The sequence below is a fragment of the Cervus elaphus genome, chromosome 8, assembly GCF_910594005.1.
Source record: "Cervus elaphus chromosome 8, mCerEla1.1, whole genome shotgun sequence".
NCBI classification, from domain to species: Eukaryota; Metazoa; Chordata; class Mammalia; order Artiodactyla; family Cervidae; genus Cervus; species Cervus elaphus.
In genome coordinates this window covers 31,222,387-31,243,960 of record NC_057822.1, presented here as the reverse complement: position 1 = coordinate 31,243,960, position 21,574 = coordinate 31,222,387, and the positions used below count along the sequence as shown (strand labels likewise).

Below are 21,574 nucleotides of genomic sequence, written 5' to 3'. Positions count from 1 at the left end.
GTCACTGTCACATATGCTACTTGAAAATTCTTTCCTCTTCTCAAATTTAAAGTAGCTGTGTGGTTTCCTGTGTTGATATTTAAGATAGAAATAATTTATACATTCTTGGCCAATGGAGGTGCTTCCCTTTTGAAGGTTTTGTCATCTTGTCATTTCAGTTTCACGTTCTGTAGTTCTTTTATTCATTGAGGTAGATGGTAATAATGTGTAAGTGTGAATTTTTGTTTCTGCTTATATATTAAATATTCATCTTTTAATTTATTATATTGCTTATAAAGACATTCTGAGTATTATCTTGATGTTTATGAAGGAAATCAACTTTCTTAGCTCTAAAAAATTACCTTCTCAGTTCCTCTTCTCCATGAGTAGCAATGTAAATTACACACATTATTCAGGCGATATGAAAATAAATACAGTTCAAGTGGCCATTTATGAGTCATTTCTGTGAGTCTCAAGTCCTTTTTCATATAGACACAGCAGACCATGAAAGACTGAAATATTTTCTGAATGAAAAAGCTTTCAAGATGATGCAGGACACAGAACATTGCAAAAAGAAATCAAAATAAGCCCTGTCTGGACATAGGATTCATATTGAATATTTAGAGTGGGAAACACCCATTTCAGGGTACATTTTTCTTTATTCCCGTCATCTCAAAGTAGAACAACAACCTTAGGGAAGAGATAAGAGTGTTCATCTGGTTGAAAATGCTGTCTTCCATGCTGCTGAAAGATTTACAGAGTATAGTAGAGGTCTTCAGATCCTGAATCCATACAATACATCTTCTGCTTTTAATTTATGCTTTGAAGATTTACACCAAATGGAAAGACCAAATAACTCACTTTTCAGTTAAAGCACTCACATTTCCATCTGGCATATTGTTATGAATAGCATGTCTGCATTACATAATAGTACATTTTTCATACCAAGGCTCGTCTGTGATCAATTTATAATCACAAATGTCACATGATGTATTGAAAAGAATTCGGAATTACACATGGCTGCTATATTTACCTCCTTATATTTCTTACCAGAAGTGTTTTCCTTCTGTTAGTTACCTCTGTAAGTTATGAGGAATCGTTCCAAAAATATCCACATGAAGGGCCAGAAACTTCACGAAACTGTAAAAACTCTTTGTTTAACCATCACAATAGTAGAGCATCTTTTAAACTTTTCCTTATCTTTATGGATGTATTTTTTCCTTCTCCCTCTCTTTCTTTCCTTCCTTCCATCTTTTTCTTCTTTCTTTTTTCCAAGGAAGTTTTCTCTCATCACATTTATTTATTTTACATTTCGGCTTCGTGATGGCATAGTTGACAATATTTTAAGATATTTAAAGTGTGCATTGTGATGATTTGATATCTACATACAATGTGAAAGGACTCCTCCCATCTGGTTATTCAACCCATTTGGGGATGTATTTTCAAATCTAAATGCAAAGTTGATAGATGACAGATAATCAAGCATTTTTATAACCAAGTCTCTCTTAATGCTTGAAATTTTTGACAGACCAGCAGGAAGTGATATGAGCATGTGGGGAACTGTTAAAATGGGTCAGGCTGATACATCATGCTACCACAAAGTCTATATTTGACTGTGGCAGTCATGTATGTTTTCTGCAAAAAGAATTCTAATCACCCTACAGAATTTCAGTCTTAAAAAGTCAGAGATGTGCACAAAGCTTTCTCAGATGTCTTCTAACCAACACAGAAGAGAAGCAGGAATGCTGAAATCTCATTCCTGATCTTCCACAGTGTGTTGGGCTAACTTTAGCATGCTATTGATTTTCTTGCTTTGAGTGCTTCCCTTTTTAAAATATTTCCAAATAAGAAAAGATTTTAATTATAAGTTTTAAAAGAGCCCATACATAAGGCAGTAATTGCTTTTATTTTTATTTACCTACATTTTATTTACATAAGACGGTAGTTGCTCTTATTTTTATTTACCTAAGATTGCTAACAATCATTCAGCCACAAAAATTTTATTGACTCTCCATTCAATAGGTTGTTCTTGCTGCTAGGGACCTTGTAGTGAACCAGACTGGGTCTCTGCTCTGCTGGACATCCAGTGGGAGACTCAGACATTGATGAAAGTAATTTTAAGTGCCACAAATATTTCAAAAGGCAAAGTAGAAGGCTCTGTGGCACTGAAAGTTAGGGGGTGCTAACCAAATGTGGGCATTCAGGGAAGGCCTTCTAGAAGAATTGATGTAAACATTAAATCTCAAAGGCTGAGCTAAGTGAAGAGTTGGTGCATTGTATTCCAGGCAGTGGAAACCTCACAAATAAAAGCCCTGAAGGGGAGGAGAAGCTAATGCATTTTGGGGATTGGAAGGGGATCAGCATGGCTGAAGTAGAACAGCGCTTCCTGGTATTTTTCACATCACTGGACACGACAGTCAGTGGGCCAGCCTATGCCTCTGAGACCCCAATATCTTGGTATATGTACCATGAGTTTGTGGAAGTGCTTTGAGTTTTGGCTCACCAGTTGGGAAGCTCAAGCGTGGCCTTCAAGAGAGAACTTGGCATGAAAGCATGCTGAGGAAGCAGACAAGGACCAGATTAGAGGGGATTGGGTGGTGAGTGAGAAGCAGGAAAGGAGGAGTTAGAACAGGCCACACACTTAAGATTGGCTAAGGTGACAGAGGCCTCACTGAGTGTATTTGATTATACTAAAGACAATGGAGAGTTACAGAAGGAGAGAATGTTCCAGATATTCAAACTGGTTTTAGAAAAGGCAGAGGAACCAGAGATCAAATTGCCAATATCCACTGGATCATCAAAAAAGCAAGAGAGTTCCAGAAAAACATCTATTTCTGCTTTATTGACTACGCCAAAGCCTTTGACTGTGTGGATCACAATAAACTGTGGAAATTCTGAAAGAGATGGGAATAGCAGACCACCTGACCTGCCTCTTGAGAAGTCTGTATGCAGGTCAGGAAGCAACAATTAGAACTGGGCATGGAACAACAGACTGGTTCCAAATAAGAAAAGGAGTACGTCAAGGCTGTATATTGTCACCCTGCTTATTTAACTTCTATGCAGAGTACATCATGAGAAACGCTGGGCTGGAAGAAGCACAAGCTGGAATCAAGATTACTGGGAGAAATATCAATAACCTCAGATATGCAGATGACACCACCCTTATGGTAGAGAGTAAAGAGGAACTTAAGAGCCTCTTGATGAAAGTGAAAGAAGAGAGTGACAAAGTTGGCCTAAAGCTCACCATTCAGAAAACTAAGATCATGGCATCTGGTCCCGTCACTTCATGGAAAATAGATGGGGAAAGAGTGGAAACAGTGTCAGACTTTAATTTTTTGGGCTCCAAAATCACTGCGGATGGTGACTGCAGCCATGAAATTAAGACGCATACTCCTTGGAAGGAAAGTTATGACCAACCTAGACAGCATATTAAAAAGCAGAGACATTACTTTGCCAACAAAGGTCTGTCTAGTCAAGGCTATGGTTTTTCCAGTGGTCATGTATGGATGTGAGAGTTGGACTGTGAAGAAAGCTGAGTGCCAAAAAATTGATGCTTTTGAACTATGGTGTTGGAGAAGACTCTTGAGAGTCCCTTGGACTGCAAGGAGATTCAACCAGTCCATCCTAAAGGAGATCAGTCCTGGGTGTTCATTGGAACGACTGATGCTGAAGCTGAAACTCCAATACTTTGGCCACCTGATGTGAAGAGTTGACTCATTGGAAAAGACCCTGATGCTGGGAGGGATTGGGGGCAGGAGGAGAAGGGAACAACAGAGAATGAGATGGTTGGATGGCATCACCGACTCAATGGACATGAGTTTGAGTAAACTCCGGGAGTTGGGTGATGGACAGGGAGGCCTGGCATGCTGCGATTCATGGGGTCGCAAAGAGTTGGACACGACTGAGCAACTGAACTGAACTGAACTGAAGGACAATGGGGAGTTACAGAAGGAGAGAAGTTCATCTGGAAAGGGAAGGGAATGATCCTAAGCTGTCTTCCTGGAGTCTAGTTGTAGGTGTTACAGATCTGGAGCTCAGAGAAGAGTCTGACCCCAAACCCAGTTGTCCAGTTTGATGCTGATTCTAAGAAACCTTGATATTCTTCCAAAATGTTCCTTTTTACCTACGGCAGCCAACTTGATTTCTGCTGCTTGTAGTGAAGAAACTATAATATAATCGTGTGAAAATAACAATGAAGATGACACTGATTTACACAAATAGGCATTCAGTTTAATTTATTGAATAAAGTAACAGAACAAAATGTCCAGTGTTTACTAATACTGCATCCCTCTTAGGAGTGTGTTGAGCTGCCTGGCCTGCAAGGCCTTTGTGAGAGTTTATAGCATTGAAAGATTATATAGCATTTTCTTTAGGGAAAAAAGAAATGTGAAACATTCTCTTTAAAATAGACCATATTCATTATAATTAAAAGTTGTAAAAATTAAGGATTGTGTAGGAAAAAAGTCATAGTGTCAACACTATGCATTAATTTTATGAAAGAAATATCTACTATAACATATCAAGTCACATATGATAGACATACAGTTAAAAAACTAAAAAGCTATCAAACTTGCTGTCTCATTTTTACAGTCAGTAAAAGCCTTTATTTTTCTGAGTATGGAGGGAAGCTAACTTTTAAAGTTATTTAATACTTAAAATTTTGCCTCAAAAAAAAATAAAATAAAATTTTGCCTCAGTAGGTATAGATAGAGCACAAATTAGCTATACTGTTTCCTAAGAGTAAATTATGTCATTTTACTTAGCTTTTTCTTATTTTATATGAGTTCCTTTTTTTTTTTTTTTTTGGATAAGGAATGAGAGATAAATTTCTTAACTTGTATTACTTCAGTAGATTAATTTTCCATTTCACTTTAAGATTAAGATGGCATCATTTCTATAAAAAGTATCTTACTACACATATTTATGAAGAGGTTTTGCCAAAATTAATGAAGTGAAGTCATTCATTTTTTTTAATGCAGATATATTCCACATTTACTAATAGGTAGAGCCATTATTTTTAAGATTTTCATTCTTCTCAGTATGGTCCACAGACTCAACACAATTTCATTCAAAACTCTAGTAGGTTATTACTTGGATATAAACAAACTAATTTTAGAGTCTAATGCAAGGCATTAGACTTTAAATGACAACAAAATATTGAAGAAGAACATAGTCAGAGTACAAATACTACTCAACTTCCAAACAGTGTATGAAGCTGCAGTTATCAATAAAGTGTGGTTGTATTTAAATTTATTATTATTATTGCCCATCTGCATGACCTGCAGGATCTTGGTTTCCTGACTAAGGATTGAACCTCTGCCCTCTGAAGTAGAATTCCAGAGTCTTCTGGACTTCTGGAAGTCCACTGAACTGCCACGGAAGTCCCAATAAAGTGTGTATGGTGGTGATGGACATCATGGAAACAGTCAGTGAACCAGCAAAAGGTAATGGGTAATCAGGAGACAGGAGTTGTATCCAGAGGGAATGGCATCTGAACTAGGTGTTGGGGAGGAGGTGTGGGAAGGGGCCTCTGAAGCCTGAAAACCTGAAGCAGGAAACCTGGCGTGGAGGTGAGGCCCACAAGGGCATTTGATTGATCAGTCGATAAAGCACCAGGAGCTGAAATCGAAGGAGATGCCATTCAGTTTTGACAGTGATTTTCAGAGGTAGATTCAACAAGGTACAAATAACCTAAAGAATTTACTGGACTTAAAAGAAAGAAAACCTACAAAAGCACATAAAAAGTTATTAACTAGAGGGGCTGTCTAATTCACACATGCTTTCTCCTCATAAATTCAGTCATAAGTGTAACCTATTCCTCACCTCCATTTCTTGGTAAATTCTTCCTGTTCTGATGTATAATTATGTATGGATTCAGCCTAGACATACCAACCATGAAGCAACTGGTTTCACAGTGAACTGAATTGTCTGTGTTTAGATTTCCTGTTGGTCTCTTAAGCCCTGTTAACTTCTTCCCTTGTGATCAGCAAATTAACACCATAGTGAGTAACCCATTTCAGAGATACGACCCAGTGGCTCTCATCCTAGTGAAGAACATTTCTAGTAGAATTCCCACCCTCTGCTGTTGGATATAATGTTCTGGGGTTTTTTTTTTTGCCCTAGAGCAATTGTCTCAGCTCTACAATTGAGTCTTGATAAGGGAGTCCTGAGGAAATTCTTTTATGATGACAGACATATTTGTACTCCTAAAATGTTAATAAGACAAACATGAAATGTTTTAAATTCTCTATGCTGTTAATTTCTAATTGATGTGCCTTTACTTCTGACATCTTCTTTAAGGAAGCATATTTAATTTATCACATATCTTTTAATTTCCATTAACATTCCTTGAATGAGAAGTGCCACTCTTTCCAAACTTTCAAATGTGAGTTACTAAATCTATTGCCATGAGACATTTTAAAATCAAATATATGTTGGAGAAGGAAATGGCAACCCACTCCAGAATTCTTGCCTGGAGAATTCCATGGACAGAGGAGCCTGGCAGGCTACAGTCTATGGGGTGGCAAAGAGTCGGACACGACTGAGCGACTAAGCACACATAATATTCATGTGTGAAGAAAGTTAACTTACTACAAAAGCTAAAAACAGCAACACAAAAACCCAAACAGAAAGTATAACATAATGTAGTTAACCAGCAAGCAGCCCTTTTATTTTGGAAACTTACATTCTATTCCTCAATCATACTTGCCACCTGTACGCTCCAGGTACCTGACAAGAACATCTCTGAAAGGGATAAGGCTGGGAGCAGCTACTAACTTCTCCTGCCAGCGCAGGATCTTCAACTCAAGCTAATGATTTGCAACTTTGAAATTTACATTTTATCCATTGTAGAAACAGATTAAGAAGCAGATGTTTTCGTGACTAAGATGTAAGAAAAACAGCTCATCCTTAAACAATATTGGTCAGCTTCAATGCAAGAGTCCAAAATCTAACTGTAACTTCCCTGAGAAAAAGAGGGAATGTGTTGGCTCTTATAACTTCAGAGTTCGCAGGCATCAGGACACAGGACATCGCAGGACACAGATGATTAATCTGTGTCATCAGGACACGGTCTCTTTCCAACACCCCGGCTCTGTCTTCTTCTCATTGGCTTGTTTTCAGGAAGGACTCCACCCCGCCCCCCTGCCCACCTCAAATACAGTGATAAGATGTCTACCAGCGATTTCAGGCTTCTAATCTAATAATTTAGAAACTCTAGCAGAATAGATGCCTCTTTTTGGATTGATACGATTTTTCTGGGGCTTAGTAAATATCATTAATTCTTTATTTTCTGAGCCAATTGAGAAATAAGGCAAATAATAAGGAACCCAGATATCACTTTTTATTACCGATGAAGGCTATCAGTTGCATTAGATGTCAGTTGGCATTACAGTCAGTCGGATTTCCAAATATGAACCATAGAACTGGGAAGCCTTTCAACCCAGTCCTCGGTCCAGGCAGTGTGAACTGGGCTGGGCCTCCCAAAGGAGTCTCTGTGAGTAGGTTGGTCAGTGAATGTACCCAATTTATTCTTTTCAAATTTATCAGTTGGGTAAGTCCCTTTTCCTCTGTGGGCTAGGATGAGGAGGGTGAAAGGCCAGGACTGTCATAGCTAGTGGAACAGCTTCCATCTGGAAGGAAATGTCAGGAATGTGGAAAAAGATCCTACCTCATGTTCTGTGGTTCCTAGGTCTCTTCACCAACTGAATTAACCATTAAACCCATGGGCAGCCACCAGTGTGGCTGTCTCCCTCCAGGGACAGTCCAGCTTTCTCTTTATAGGGCCATCCCCAATACTAGTCTCCCTTCCACTGAAAATCCCTTTGGGACCTTCAGTGGGCAAGGTAGTTTGAGGACCCAGAAAGCTCTGAAGTGAATCAGAGAATGCATTAATTCAGTTAACTATAAAGCCAGTTTGTATCCAAGGCTCAATGTTCAATTATTCTCCTTCCCAACCCACATGGATATCTGCGGTCATCCAAAATAGTCTTTCAAAGATCAAACAATATCATAAATATATCCCACTAATAAAATGCATAGAAATTCTGCTAGTAAAATTCCAACCATTTAAAGATTTCCCAAATGTAAGTATAATATTCTTTCAATGATCACAATTCTAGAAAGAAGTTATAAAGCCCATAAACAAAACCCTCTTTTATTTTTAAAAATCAGCTCAGTTCAGTTCAGTTGTTCAGTCGTGTCTGACTCTTTGCGACCTCATGAACCACAGCACACCAGACCTCACTGTCCATCACCAACTCCCGGAGTCCACCCAAACCCATGTCCATTGAGTCAGTGATGCCATCCAACCATCTCATCCTCTGTCGTCCCCTTCTCCTCCTGCCCTCAATCTTTCCCAGCATCAGGGTCTTTTCCAATGAGTCAGCTCTCCGCATCAGGTGGCAAAAGTATTGGAGTTTCAGCTTCAACATCAGTCCCTCCAATGAACACCCAGGACTGATCTCCTTTAGGATTGACTGGTTGGATCTCCTTGCAGTCCAAGGGACTCTCAAGAGTCTTCTCCAACACCGAAGTTCAAACGCATCAATTCTTCAGTGCTCAGCTTTCTTTATAGTCCAACTCTCACATCCATACGTGACTACTAGAAAAACCATAGCTTTGACTAGATGGACCTTTGTTGGCAAAGTAATGTCTCTGCTTTTTAATATGCTATACGTTGGTCATAGCTTTTCTTCCAAGGAGGAAGCATCTTTTAATTTCATGGCTGCAGTCACCATCCGCAGTGATTTTGGAGCCCAGAAAAATAAAGTCAGCCACTGTTTCCACTGTTTCCCCATCTATTTGCCATGAAGTGATGGGACCAGATGCCATGATCGTAGTTTTCTGAATGTGAGTTTTAAGCCAACTTTTTCACTCTCCTCTTTCATTTTCATCAAGAGCCTCTTTAGTTCCTCTTGGCTTTCTGCCATTAGAGTGGTATCATCCGTACATCTGAGGTTGTTGATGTTTCTCCTGCCTATCTTGATTCCAGCTTATAACTCATCCACCCTGGCATTTCTCATAATGTACTCAACGTATAGGTTAAACAAACAGGGTGACAGCAGACAGCCTTGTTGTTACTCCTTTCTCAATCTTGAACCAATCAGTAGTTCCATACAGGGTTCCAACTGTAGCTTCTTGATCTGCATACAGGTTTCTCAGGAGACAGGTAAGATGGTCAGTTATCTAGTTCCCTGGCTAGGGATCAAACCTGGGGCCTCCTGCCCTGGAGGCTTAATTGCTGGACCACCAAGGAAGTCCCAACAAAGCCCTCTTTTAAATGCAAATACTTAGATATTAAATCTAGAAACATTGAATTCTACAATAAATGTCACTGTCCTTGTGTACTAAAAGCCCAGGGTTCAAAATGTTTACACAGAATTAAAAGCTCAAAAGCCATTCTCACTGCTTTACTATGCAGCATATTAGTCTTGGAGTGTGGGGCTGCAGGTACCTTGGGAGAGGTGAGGTTCTTTGAACATATAGAGCATGCGTGATTTTTTTCAGGAGAGTATGGTTCTTTTAGGGGCTGAGAAGTTGTATTTTTAATTTCAAAGCTCTCATTTTCTAAAAAATGCCAAAAGTCAATAGGATACACTAGATTTCCATAGCGCTGGCCTCACATCCATCTTTTATAGAAACAAGATGTCCAAGCCCCTAGAGCAGTCATTCCCAGTAAGACTGTGCACAGAGCTGAGTGTTTACTGCTGCCAAAGAGCATTACAGTGACTTGGGTTGTCTGCAGGAGGAGTGGATGAAAATCTTAGTTTTAGCCTTGACAAATGTTGATTAGTCAATGCTACTTACCTGGAATCCATAGCCTGTTAAGAAACTTATAATGGGGAGATTTTCCTTGAGTATTTGGGTGGTCCCAGTGATGGCTCAGCAGGTGAAGAATCTGCCTGCAGTGCAGGAGATGCAGGAGACTCAGGCTCAATCCTTGGGTCAGGAAGATTCCCTGGAGAAGGAAATGGCAAGTCGCTCCAGTATCTTGACTGATTTGATTGAATATAATCCCAAGGGTTCTTAAAAATGGGAGCTGAAGGGTGAGAGTCAGAGGAGCGGGGAGTGACTGAAGCAGTGGAGGGTGTGGCATGATGGCTGGAGGGAGACCACAAGCCAAGGAATGTAGGCAGTCTATAGATGCTGGAATAGGCAAGGAAACAGATTCTGCCCAAGAGCCTTCAGAAGGAACATCTTGATTTTAGCCCAGTGGAGTCCATTTTGGACCTCTGAACTCCAGAACTGTAAGAGAACCAATTAGTGTTATTTTAAGCTACCTAAGTTATGGTTATGTGTTATAACAGCTCTGGAAACTAATACAGTCCTCACCACCCACCTCTGAACTCTCCATTTCCCTCACCTGTTTAGTTTTCTCCATGTACTTATCACCATAAGACACACTAAATATTTTCCTTATTGATTTGTTTACTTTCTCCTCTACCCACTACAATGTTACTCCGTGACCCCAAGGAATATTTTTGTTTGCTATTGATCCCTGACATCTAGAACAGTATCTGCCATATCCTAGACCCTCAATACTTAATTGTCAAAAGGAAGGAATTTTTTTTTTTCATTAAAAAGAATATCACATCATATCATTACTTTTAAAAAAATAATCATTTATTTATTTATTTTTGGCTGCACTGGGTCTTTGTTGCTGTGAGGAGGCTTTTGCTGGTTGTAGCAAGCAGGGGCCACTCTAGTTGCGGTGCATGGACTTTTTGTTTCAGTGGCTTCCCTTATTCCAGAGCATAGCTCTAGGCCACTTGGGCTCAGTAGTTGCTTGCACGGGCTTAGTTGTCCTGTGGAGTGTGGACTTTCATGGTCCAGGGAATGCAATGTGTCCCCTGCATTGGCAGGTGGATTCTTAACCAATGGACCTCTAGGGAAATCCATCTTAGTTGTTTTTACCAAGGCAGCCTTTAAAAAAAAAATGGTAATAATGATATCTTCTTCCTTGTAACAAAGAATTTATTTTCCTAGTTTTCCAGCTCTTTCAAATGTAAGACAATTGGCAGTACTCTATTATTGATTTTTTTAAAACGGTACTTTAGACAATATTAGCAGCTTCATCTACAAACTCGACTCCTGCATTTTAAATGTTCTGAAATAGAGAAAATAGTCTTCACATTTTAGATTTTTAAAGAGACTCATGTTCCAAAAGCATTAGTAAATTCAGAAATTATGTTCTTACCTAATAAAGTAAGCAATCTTTAAATTCCTGGCAAAATATCAATTTCCTAAACTCATATAACTTCAAATCTAAGGGCCTAAAGTCTTTTAGTGAGAATTCCAAAATATGTTTCTCATAGATTCAGGGAAAGTAAATCAACTTAAAATAATTACCTTCTTCCCTCCTTCCCTACTATTACATTGTTTTTTTCACATTTCAAGTAGAGGAGAATGACAAAATGTACTATGTTCTGGTTTTTATGAAATCTACTGTGATGTATTTTATCGTTATGACCCTGTTTCCCACGTGGGATTAATGGTTTTCCACTTCCTGCCTGTGTAATTGAAGAATATTACTTTTTCTTCTCACGTTTGGAAAGGATATGGTAATGCTACATGTGGTCATTCTGTTCCAATGTTTCTTGGTGTTGTCATCAACTCTGCATGTTACCCAGTGCTAGAGAAGCAGTTGTCTGCACAGCTTTTCCTTCTATTCATCTAAGAGTAATTATGAAGCGTCTATTTTATGAGAAGTACTAGAGGTACAAAGATCACAGTCTCTGATCACCTTTCAGTATAGTGAGTACCCTCCATCCTGCTTTCAAAGAATGAAGTGTCAGAGCTTTGTATGTAATCAATTCCAACAGGCAAGGAGAAAAATGTAGGAGAAAATTAAATGAAGCGTCCTTTTGGGAGGGAATCTTTATTTTTCAGAGAATAATTTTTAGCTTGTAAAACATTTTATTTAAGCTTTTTTTTTATAGGAGAAAAATACAATGCTTCCATTTCAAGGTGGCATTTTGAGTTCATATGTTTGGGTCCTCCCTCTCTCCAAATTCCCATGAAAATGCAGAGGAAACTGGATCATTGCTGAGGCCACATGTTCAAACTGAATGGAATTCTTGAGAGATGCTATGCAGATAGATTGGGTTGAATGATGGGTCAAACAACCAATGCTTGGTTGACTAAGAAGTCAGATATACAAGCAAGTGGATAAATCTCACAAGTACTTCATATCTCAGAGGCACACAAGTTAGATGAAAGGGAGGAGGGGGACTTTGGGAGGTCTTTGAAGTATATATATCTGTGACAGTGGCCATAGCACACACAAAGCATGATTATCTGAGCTTACACTTGATATAGATGGCCATTCCTAGGCAAAAAGCCAGGGCTCCTCTGGCTGGCTCCTAATGAGAGTCGTTATTGCCAGTTAGAAAAGGGAAGCACTGCTTCAGCTGACTGGTAACCACACCAAGAAGAAAAGGAATTCTCCTTAACTGAGAGAGCTCTTGGGGACTAACGGCTTTTGGCTTGGAGTTCCTCTCCTAGGTCCTAGTCCACAAGCTAATGGGCCACCAATCTGAGAAAGACATGCATGTTTTTCTGAGTTTGCCCCTTTTCTCTCTTCTCATCTCTTTCCTGCCCTTCCTCCCTCCCTCCCTTCTTTGTTTTCTTTCTTCTTCTAATGAATCATTTCAACAGGTACACTTGAAATTTCTGATGAAAGCCTTTTAACCCACAACAATGGATAATCCTCTTCCTGCTTTTGTAAGAAGGCTTGTAAACAGAGATAAATAACAGGTTAGATAGGGAAGTGTGTTCAGCTGTCCAAAGGAGGGAATGATTCTGAGAAAAGATGTTCTCATGAGACAATGATCATAAAAGATAAGGTCCAAAGGTCTAAAAGTTCATTCTTCACAATTGATTAAATAAATTACAATGCCCCATTACCACAAAAAGTGATAGCCATTAAAAATGATATTATTAGAAACTTACTGACACAGAAAGATTTTCACAGTATACCACTAGGTTTAGAGAGAGAAAGAAAGAAATCAGGTAACAACACTGTCAAATCAAGGCACTGTGTTTATGTATTTGCCTAAGGAGCACAGGTGAACACTGTCAATGACAAGAAGATAAATACTGGAAAACTATGGAAAGTAATATGCAAAAAGTTAATATACACTCTTAAATGTGACAATAAAATGATACCATAAACTTCTTTATGATGAGCTATATTTTTAATTTTTTGAGAGCTTAACGTAAATGGACGTGTTTTCCTTATAAAATTATGAAAAGTAAATACTGTTTGTTGGAAAGCTTATTTTCAAAAAAGTGTCAACTAATAAAATTTGATGGATGAATCCTTAAAACTTAACAAAGAGACAGGCAATTTCCATTTTATTGAAAATATTCTGTAATTCAGGAAAAGAGAGAAAAAGTGTACTGATTCATTTTATGCAACCATCAGATCTCTGCATATCAAAACCTCATGAAGAGCTAAAAAAAAAAATCAACCACGAGCCAATTTTTCCTTGTGAATATGATGCAAATCTTTACAAATCATGTCGACTATAAGGATGCACAAAGTGAGAGTTGTGAGTTAAACTTTCTTTGGGGCAAAATGAGGACTGCAGCCTGGGAGACAGCACCTCAGATAGCTCTGAGAGAATGCTTCAAAGTGGCAGTGGGGGAAGGTCAATATAAAAGATTTTGGTGAAAGGGGAGTTCAGTGCTATCAAGCACTAATTTTATAAAAGGTTTTCTGCTAGTCAAAAGGAGCTGATGTCACCATGAAGGGATTTTTGCTGTTGTTCAGTTGCTAAGTTGTGTCAGACTCTTTGTGGCCCCATGAACTGCAGCATGCCAGGCTTCCCTGTCCATCACTATCTCCTGGAGTTTGCTCAAACTCATGTCCATTGAGCTGGTGATGCCACCCAACCATCTGATATTCTGTCACCCTTTTCTCCTCCTGCCCTCAATCTTTCCCAGCATCAGGGTCTTTTACAATGAGTCAGCTCTTCGCATAAGGTGGCCAAAGGATTGGAGCTTCAGCTTCAGCATCAGTCCTTCCAATGAATATCCAGAGTTGATTCCCTTTAGGATTGACTGGTTTGAACTCCTTGCTGTCCCAGAGACTCTCAAGAGTCTTCTCCAGCACCACAATGTGAAAGCATCAATTCTTCAGTGCTCAGTCTTCTTTATGGTCCAACTCTCACATCCATATCCTCCTACTGGAAAAACTATAGCTTTGACTATATGGACCTCTGTTGGCAAAGTGATGTCTCTGCTTTTTATTATTCTATCTAGGTTTATCATAGCTTTTTTTCCCCAAGGACCAAGTATCTTTTAATTTCATGACTGCAGTCACTGTCTGCAGTGATTTTGGAGTCTAAGAAATAAAATCTGCCATTGTTTCCCCATCTATTTTTCATGAAGTGATGGGACTGGATGCCATGATCTTCGTTTTTTGAATGTTGAGTTTTAAGCCAGCTTTTTCACTCTCCTCTTTCACCTTCATCAACAGGACCTCTAGTTCCTCTTCGCTTTCTGCCATGAGGGTGGTGTCATTTGTGTATCTGAGGCTGTTTGTATTTCTCCCAGCAATCTTGATTCCAGCTTGTGCTTCATCAAGCCTGGCATTTTGCATGATGTACTCTGCATATAATTTAAATAAGCAGGGTGACAATATACAGCCTTGACGTACCCCTTTCCACATTTTGAATCAGTCCATTGTTCCATGTAATTTTCTAACTGTTGCTTCTTGGCCTACATAAAGGTTTCTCAGGAGACAGGTAAGATAGTCTGGTATTCCTGTCTCTAAGAATTTTCCACAGTTTGTTGTGATCCACACAGTCAAAGATTTTAGCCTGTTCAGTGAAGCAGAAGTAGATGTTTTTCTGGAATTCTCTTGCTTTTTATATGATCCAACGGATGTTGGCAATTTGATCCCTTGTTCCTCTGCCTTTTCCAAATCCAGCTTGAACATCTGGAAGTTCTCAATTTATGTACTCTTGAAGCCTAGCTTTGAGAATTTTGTGCATTACCTTGCTAGTATGTGAAATGAGCACAATTGTATGGTAGTTTGACAATCTTTGGCATTGCCTTTTTTTGGGATTGGAATGAAAACTGCCCTTTACCAGTCCTGTGGCCATTGCTGAGTTTTCAAAATTTTCTGGCATATTGAGTGCAGCACTTTCACAGCTTCGTCTTTTAGGATTTGAATTAACTCAGCTGGAATTCCATCACCTCCACTAGCTTTGTTCGTCATAATGCTTCCTAAAGCCCACTTGACTTCAAACTCCAGGATGTCTGGTTCTAGGTGAGTGATCACACTATTGTGATTATCTAGGTCATCAAGATCTTTTTTGTATAGTTCGTCTGTGTATTTTTGCCACCTCTTCTTAATATCTTCTGCTTCTGTTAGGTCCATACCATTTCTGTCCTTTATTTTGCCCATCTGTGCATGAAATATTCCCTGGTATCTCTAATTTTCTTGAAAAGATCACTAGTCTTTCCCATTCTGTTGTTTTCCTCTATTTCTTTGCATTGTTCACTTAAGAAGGCTTTCTTTTCTCTCCTTGCTATTCTCTGGAACTCTGCATTCAATTGGGTATATATTTCCCTTTTTCCTTTGCCTTTTACTTCTCTTCTTTTCTCAGCTACATGTAAGCCCCCTCAGACAACCAGTTTGCCTTTTTGCGTTTCTTTTTGGGATGGTTTTGATCACCTTCCTGAACGATGTTATGAACCTCTGTCTATAGTTCTTCACTCACTATTTACCAGATCTAATCCCCTGAATCTCTTTATCACTTCCACTGTATAATCATAAGGGATTTGATGTAGATCATACCTGAATGGATCATACCTGAATCACCAACTCAATGGACATGAGTTTGAGTAAATTCTGAGAGTTGGTGATGGACATGGAGGCCTGGCGTGCTGCAGCCCATGGGATCACAGAGTCAGACATGATTGAGCAACTGAACTGACTGATACCTGAATGGTCTAGTGTTTTTCCCTATTTTCTTCAATTTAAGTCTGAATTTTGCAATAAAGAGCTCATGATCAGAATCACAGTCAGCTCCTGGTCTTGTTTTTGTTCACTTTATAGAGCTTCTTCTCCATCCTTGGCTGCAAAGAATATAATCAATCTGATTTTGATATTGACCATCTGGTGCTGTCCATGTATAGAGTTGTCTCCTGTGTTGTTGGAAGAGAGTATTTTCTATGCCTAGTGCATTATCTTGGCAAAACTCTGTTAGCTTTTGCCCTACTTCATTTTGTACTCCAAGGCCAAATTTGTCTGCTACTCCGGATATATCTTGATTATCTTACTTTTTTATTCCAATCCCCTATGATGAAAAATACTTTGTGTGTGTGTGTGTGTGTGTGTGTGTGTTAGTTTTAGAAGGTCCTGCTTGTCTTCACTAAACTGTTCACCTTTAGCTTTTTCGGCATTAGTGGTTGGGGCATAGCCTTGGATTACTCAGATGTTGATTGGTTTGCCTTGAAAATGAACAAAGAGCATTCTGTCATTTTTGAGCTTGCATCCAAGTACTGCATTTCAAACTCTTTTGTTGCCTATGAGGGCTACTGCATTTCTTCTAAGAGATTCTTGCCCACAGTGGTAGATATGATGGCCATCTGAATTAAATTCACCCATTCCCCTTGACTGATTCCTAAAATGTCGATATTCATTTTTGCCGTGTCCTGACTGACCATGTACAATTTACCTTGATTCATGCACCTAACATTCCAGGTTCCTATACAATATTGTACTTTACAACATCAGAATTTACTTTCACCACCAGACACATCCACAGCTGAGTGTTCTTTCTGCTTTGGCCCAGCCTTTTCTTTCTTTCTGGAGCTATTTCTCCTCTCTTCTCCAGGAGCATGTTGAACACCTGACTTGGTGGGCTCATCTTCCAGTGTCATATCTTTTTGCCTTTTTATACTGTTTGTGGGGTTCTCAAGGCAAGAATGCTGAAGCAGTTTACTATTCCCTTCTCCAGTGGACCACATTTTTTCAAAATTCTCCACCATGATCTGTGCATCGCAGGTGGCCCTGCAGGGCATGGCTCATAGATTCATTGAGTTACACATGGCTTTGATGAAAGGATGTAGTGCTTTTCTAGATATGAATAGATGCAAAGATTGGGATTATGAAATCAGCTCCTAAAAATACCCAACTACCTAAAGACCTGTTCCACCACTTTTTCTGGAGAACAGAGGGCCTCACTCTCCACCCTGAATTCCTTTAAGGGAGTGTCCAGGGTCAGCTGCTGCAGCAGCGCAGGCAGATGGCAAATGTCCTTGTTGTTGTTGTCTAGTCACTGGCAATGCTCTTGGCAAGTGCCAATTTGTAGTTGACAATAGCAATTTGTTTTCATATTATGCTAAAACGGCATTATGCCATAAGAAAGTAAGATTTATTCTTAATCTCAAAGCCTGTTTCAATATTATCTAGGTTAATAAAATTTTTGACCAATAGATCAAAGACAAGCTATTTGACATGGAAGTGTCAATAGATTCTGAGAACACATCTTATGACAAACGGCCCAGTTCATTAAAAACAAATAACAAAAAACTGACCTCTTCACTTCAGACTAGAGATTAGAATGACAGTTCCCCAAAAAAAGATAGAATGTTTATCTGAAGCATACACCCAACACTTTGCTAAACAATTGAACAGTAAAGGCGTTCCTGTTAGGATTGTCATTATTTGTAAAGATAATCTATAAAATCCTAAAGTTGTCCATTGAAAAGTGGTTATACTGTTAAGATTTGGGCAATTGGTCACTGACCAAATAGGTAGATTACATATAACTAAAGGACTGAAGACAGCAATGACCTGAGGAAGTGAACCCCAGTTAGACATTTTAAATACATGAATCTATTTGGTAATTTACTTTGTTGTTTCTCTTGGACAAGTAACTTTCTTCCTACTCTGTTTATTTGGTTAAGTTACCACCCATGAGATAACTGGCCTTCCCAAGTCTCCTGGGACAGGAGTTGGAAGCAAAGTTAAGCATTGATGCACGTAAAAGAAATGCACATATAAGTTAAACTGAGACTCAGGAAATGAATATACTTGTGACACAAAGAAAATAGGAAATGGCTTTCATTCTAGTTGTATAATTTTCTGGGATGGTGCATTGTCACCATCTAATTCTCTGACACCAACTAATTCTGACACCAAATGTGTGTCCCACAATTAATTCATTTCTGCCACTAACTACTCACAGGTTCAAGTGGTCTGACTACAAGATACCTTCATTTACTTGTCAGTCACAGCACGGGTCCCCAGGTTACCCACAAATTGACTAGGCTACAAAACTAGAGATTATCACAGCTGCTTTTCAGAGAGCTTACTCCTGAAAATAATTTTGGATTGAGACAACTTGACAGATGCACTCTTAATACTTAGTAGTAAAGAAATGGGTATTTTTTTTATTTCACTTCAAATATTCTATAATGCAGGAAAAGGTAAGAAGTATTTTGATCATTCATTAGAATAGCTCACAAAACTCAGGGAAACATTTGACTTAGGTGTACCAGTTTATGAAAAAGGATATAAATGACCAGCCAGATAAAGGGGTGCATAGCGTGGGATCTAGAGGGATCATGAATGAAGGAGCTTCTCCTTCCATGGAATGGGGAGGCACCACCCTCCTGATATGGGTATGTGTTTGGCAATTTGGAAGCTTCCTCAAACCCACTGTTCAGAGGTTTATATGGAACTTTCATTACTGTGCTATAACTGATTAAATCACTGGCCAGTCAGTCAGTCAGTTCAGTTGCTCAGTCGTGTTCGACACTTTGCAACCCCATGGACTGCAGCACGCCAAGCTTCCTGTCCATCACCGACTCCTGGAGTTTACTCAAACTCATATCCATTGAGTCGGTGATGCCATCCAACCATCTCATCCTCTGTTGTCCCCTTCTCCTCCTGCCCTCAGTCTTTCCCAGCATCAGGGTCTTTTCAAATGAGTCTATTCTTCGCATCAGGTAGCCAAAGTATTGGAGCTTCAACATCAGTCCTTCCAATGAATATTCAAGATTGATTTCCTTTAGGATGGACTGGTTGGATCTCCTTGCAGACTAAGGGACTCTCAAGAGTCTTCTCCAACACTGCAGTTCAAAAGCATCAATTCTTCAGTGCTCAGCTTTCTTTATATTCCAACTCTCACATCCATATATGACTACTGGAAAAACCATAGCCTTGACTAGATGGACCTTTGTTGGCAAAGTAATGTCTCTGCTTTTTAATATGCTGTCTAGGTTGGTCATAACTTTCCTTCCAAGGAGTAAGTGTCTTTTAATTTCATGGCTTCAGTCACCATCTGCAGTGATTTTGGAGCCCAAAAAAATAAAGTCAGCCACTGTTTCCACTGTTCCCCCATCTATTTGCCATGAAGTGATGGGACTGTATGCCATGATCTTAGTTTTCTGAATGCTGAGCTTTAGGCCAACTTTTTCACTCTCCTCTTTCACTTTCATCAATAGGCTCTTTAGTTCTTCTTCACTTTCTGCCGTAAGGGTGGTGTCATCTGCATATCTGAGGTTATTAATATTTCTCCTCCCAATCTTGATTCCAACTTGTGCTTCACATCCAGTCCAGCATTTTTCATGATGTACTCTGCATTTAAGTTAAATAAGCAGGGTGACAATATACAGTCTTGACATACTCCTTTCCCAATTTGGAGCCAGTCTATTGTTCCATATCCAATTCTAACTGTTGTCTCATGACCTGCATACAGATTTCTCAAGAGGCAGGTCAGGTGGTCTGGTATTCCCATCTCTTTTCAGAATTTCCATAGCTTATTGTGATCCACACATAGTCAAAGGCTTTGGCATAGTCAATAAAGCAGAAGTAGATGTTTTTCTGGAACTCTCTTGCTTTTTCAATGATCCAGCAGATGTTGTCAATTTGATCTCTGGTTCCTCTGCCTTTTCTAAATCCAGCTTGAACATCTGGAAGTTCACAGTTCACATACTGTTGAAGCCTGGCTTGCAGAATTTTGCGCATTACTTTGCTAGCGTGTGAGATGAGTGCAATTGTGCAGTAGTTTGAGCATTCTTTGGCATTGCCTTTCTTTGGGATTGGAATGAAAACTGACCTTTTCCAGTCCTGTTGCCACTGCTGAGTTTTCCAAATTTGCTGGGATATTGAGTGCAGCACTTTCACAGCATCATGTTTTAGGGTTGGAAATAGCTCAACTGGAATTCCATCATCTCCACTAGCATTGTTCATAGTGATGCTTACCACTAGGGAAAAAAAATCACTGGCCACTAGTGATTTAATTCCACCTACAACCCTTTTCCTCTTCCTGGAGGTACAGGAGTAGGAAGGAAAGTTCCAACCCTTTAATCATGCCTTGGGTTTTCTGGTGACCAGAATGTATCTAAGGGTTCCCAGCTACTGATACCTCCCCAGCCACAGACCTTCTCATTAGCATATGAAAGATACTTTTATCACTGGAGATCGCAAGGGTTTTAGGAGTTATGTGCCAGGAAGTAGGGAGAAGGACCAAATGTTTACTTTTTATTGTATTCAAAGAAGAAGGAGGATTCTGTAATAGCTAAAGGATTAGCTATTGCCAGTAGTGGAATGAGACAACAGTAGACTGTCACAATTTGAAGAGACTTCAAATCAAGGGTGATGCCTTCAAACTCAGTGTGTGTGTTTAGTCGCTCAGTTGTGGCTGACTCTTGGTGATCCCGTGGACTGTAGCCCACTGGACTCCTCTGCCCGTGCGATTGTCCGGGCAAGAATACTGGAGTGGGTTGTCATGCCCTTCTCCAGGGGTTCTTCCCGACCCAGGGATCAAACCCAGGTCTCCCGCGTTGCAGGCAGATTCTTTACCATCTAAGTTACCAGGGAAATACACTCTTTATTTCCTCAGAAGGCTGATCCTTTAAAACGACTACAGAAAGCAACAACAACAAATAGAGGAAAGGAAAAAATCTAAGTTTTACCTTGCTGCTCTCACCTGAAAGACTTTTGCTGGGATCTATGCAATCTTCGACAAAATCCCCTATAAAATGACAGTGAAACAAACAAAATTTTTTAAAAATATATCATTAATTTTATTATTAAAAACATAATGGTAGGAATAAAAACCAATAAATTGGAAAGAAACTCAGGAATTCTCCCAGCACTGAGAAAAGATTGAAAAAGTAAATATGAAGAAAGAAGGGACAACTGGCCTGGAAGAGAGATCAGAGTAGTTCAGTATATGTGTGGGAATTTTCAGGAGTTGATGAGAAAAACTCAAGATCTGAGTCAATAAAGATTTGGTCTTTATAACAAAAAGGCTAACACAATACCAGGCACATTGATTAATAAACCCACACATAGTCATAAGCATAAAATTTCTGAATTTTAAAGACAAAATTCTTTAAGCAAAGAGTTAAAGGTATCCTGACATTGAGATGCAAAAGCAGAGATTGTGTCTTCATGGGATGGACCTCAACCCCTAACGTGACTGAGTGGTGGAGAAGAGAGTTTGAAATGTTCAAGCTGAAGTGAATCTGCAAATATATCAACTACTACTCTGCTCTATATAAAAGAAACTAGTTATTTTCCCAAATATGACAAGGATGCAAAAAAGATTATGTCACACTGCCAATA

General features: G+C 39.3%; 1 long non-coding RNA gene across 1 annotated transcript in view; it reads left to right on the top strand.

The window, feature by feature from the left end:
• Positions 1-21,574, top strand: part of LOC122698718 — a 95,856-nt gene that overhangs the window by 23,696 nt on the left and 50,586 nt on the right. Inside the window, exon 2 of the long non-coding RNA XR_006342399.1 lies at positions 5,265-5,423. This is a non-coding gene — a long non-coding RNA (uncharacterized LOC122698718). The remainder of the gene's footprint in view (positions 1-5,264; positions 5,424-21,574) is intronic.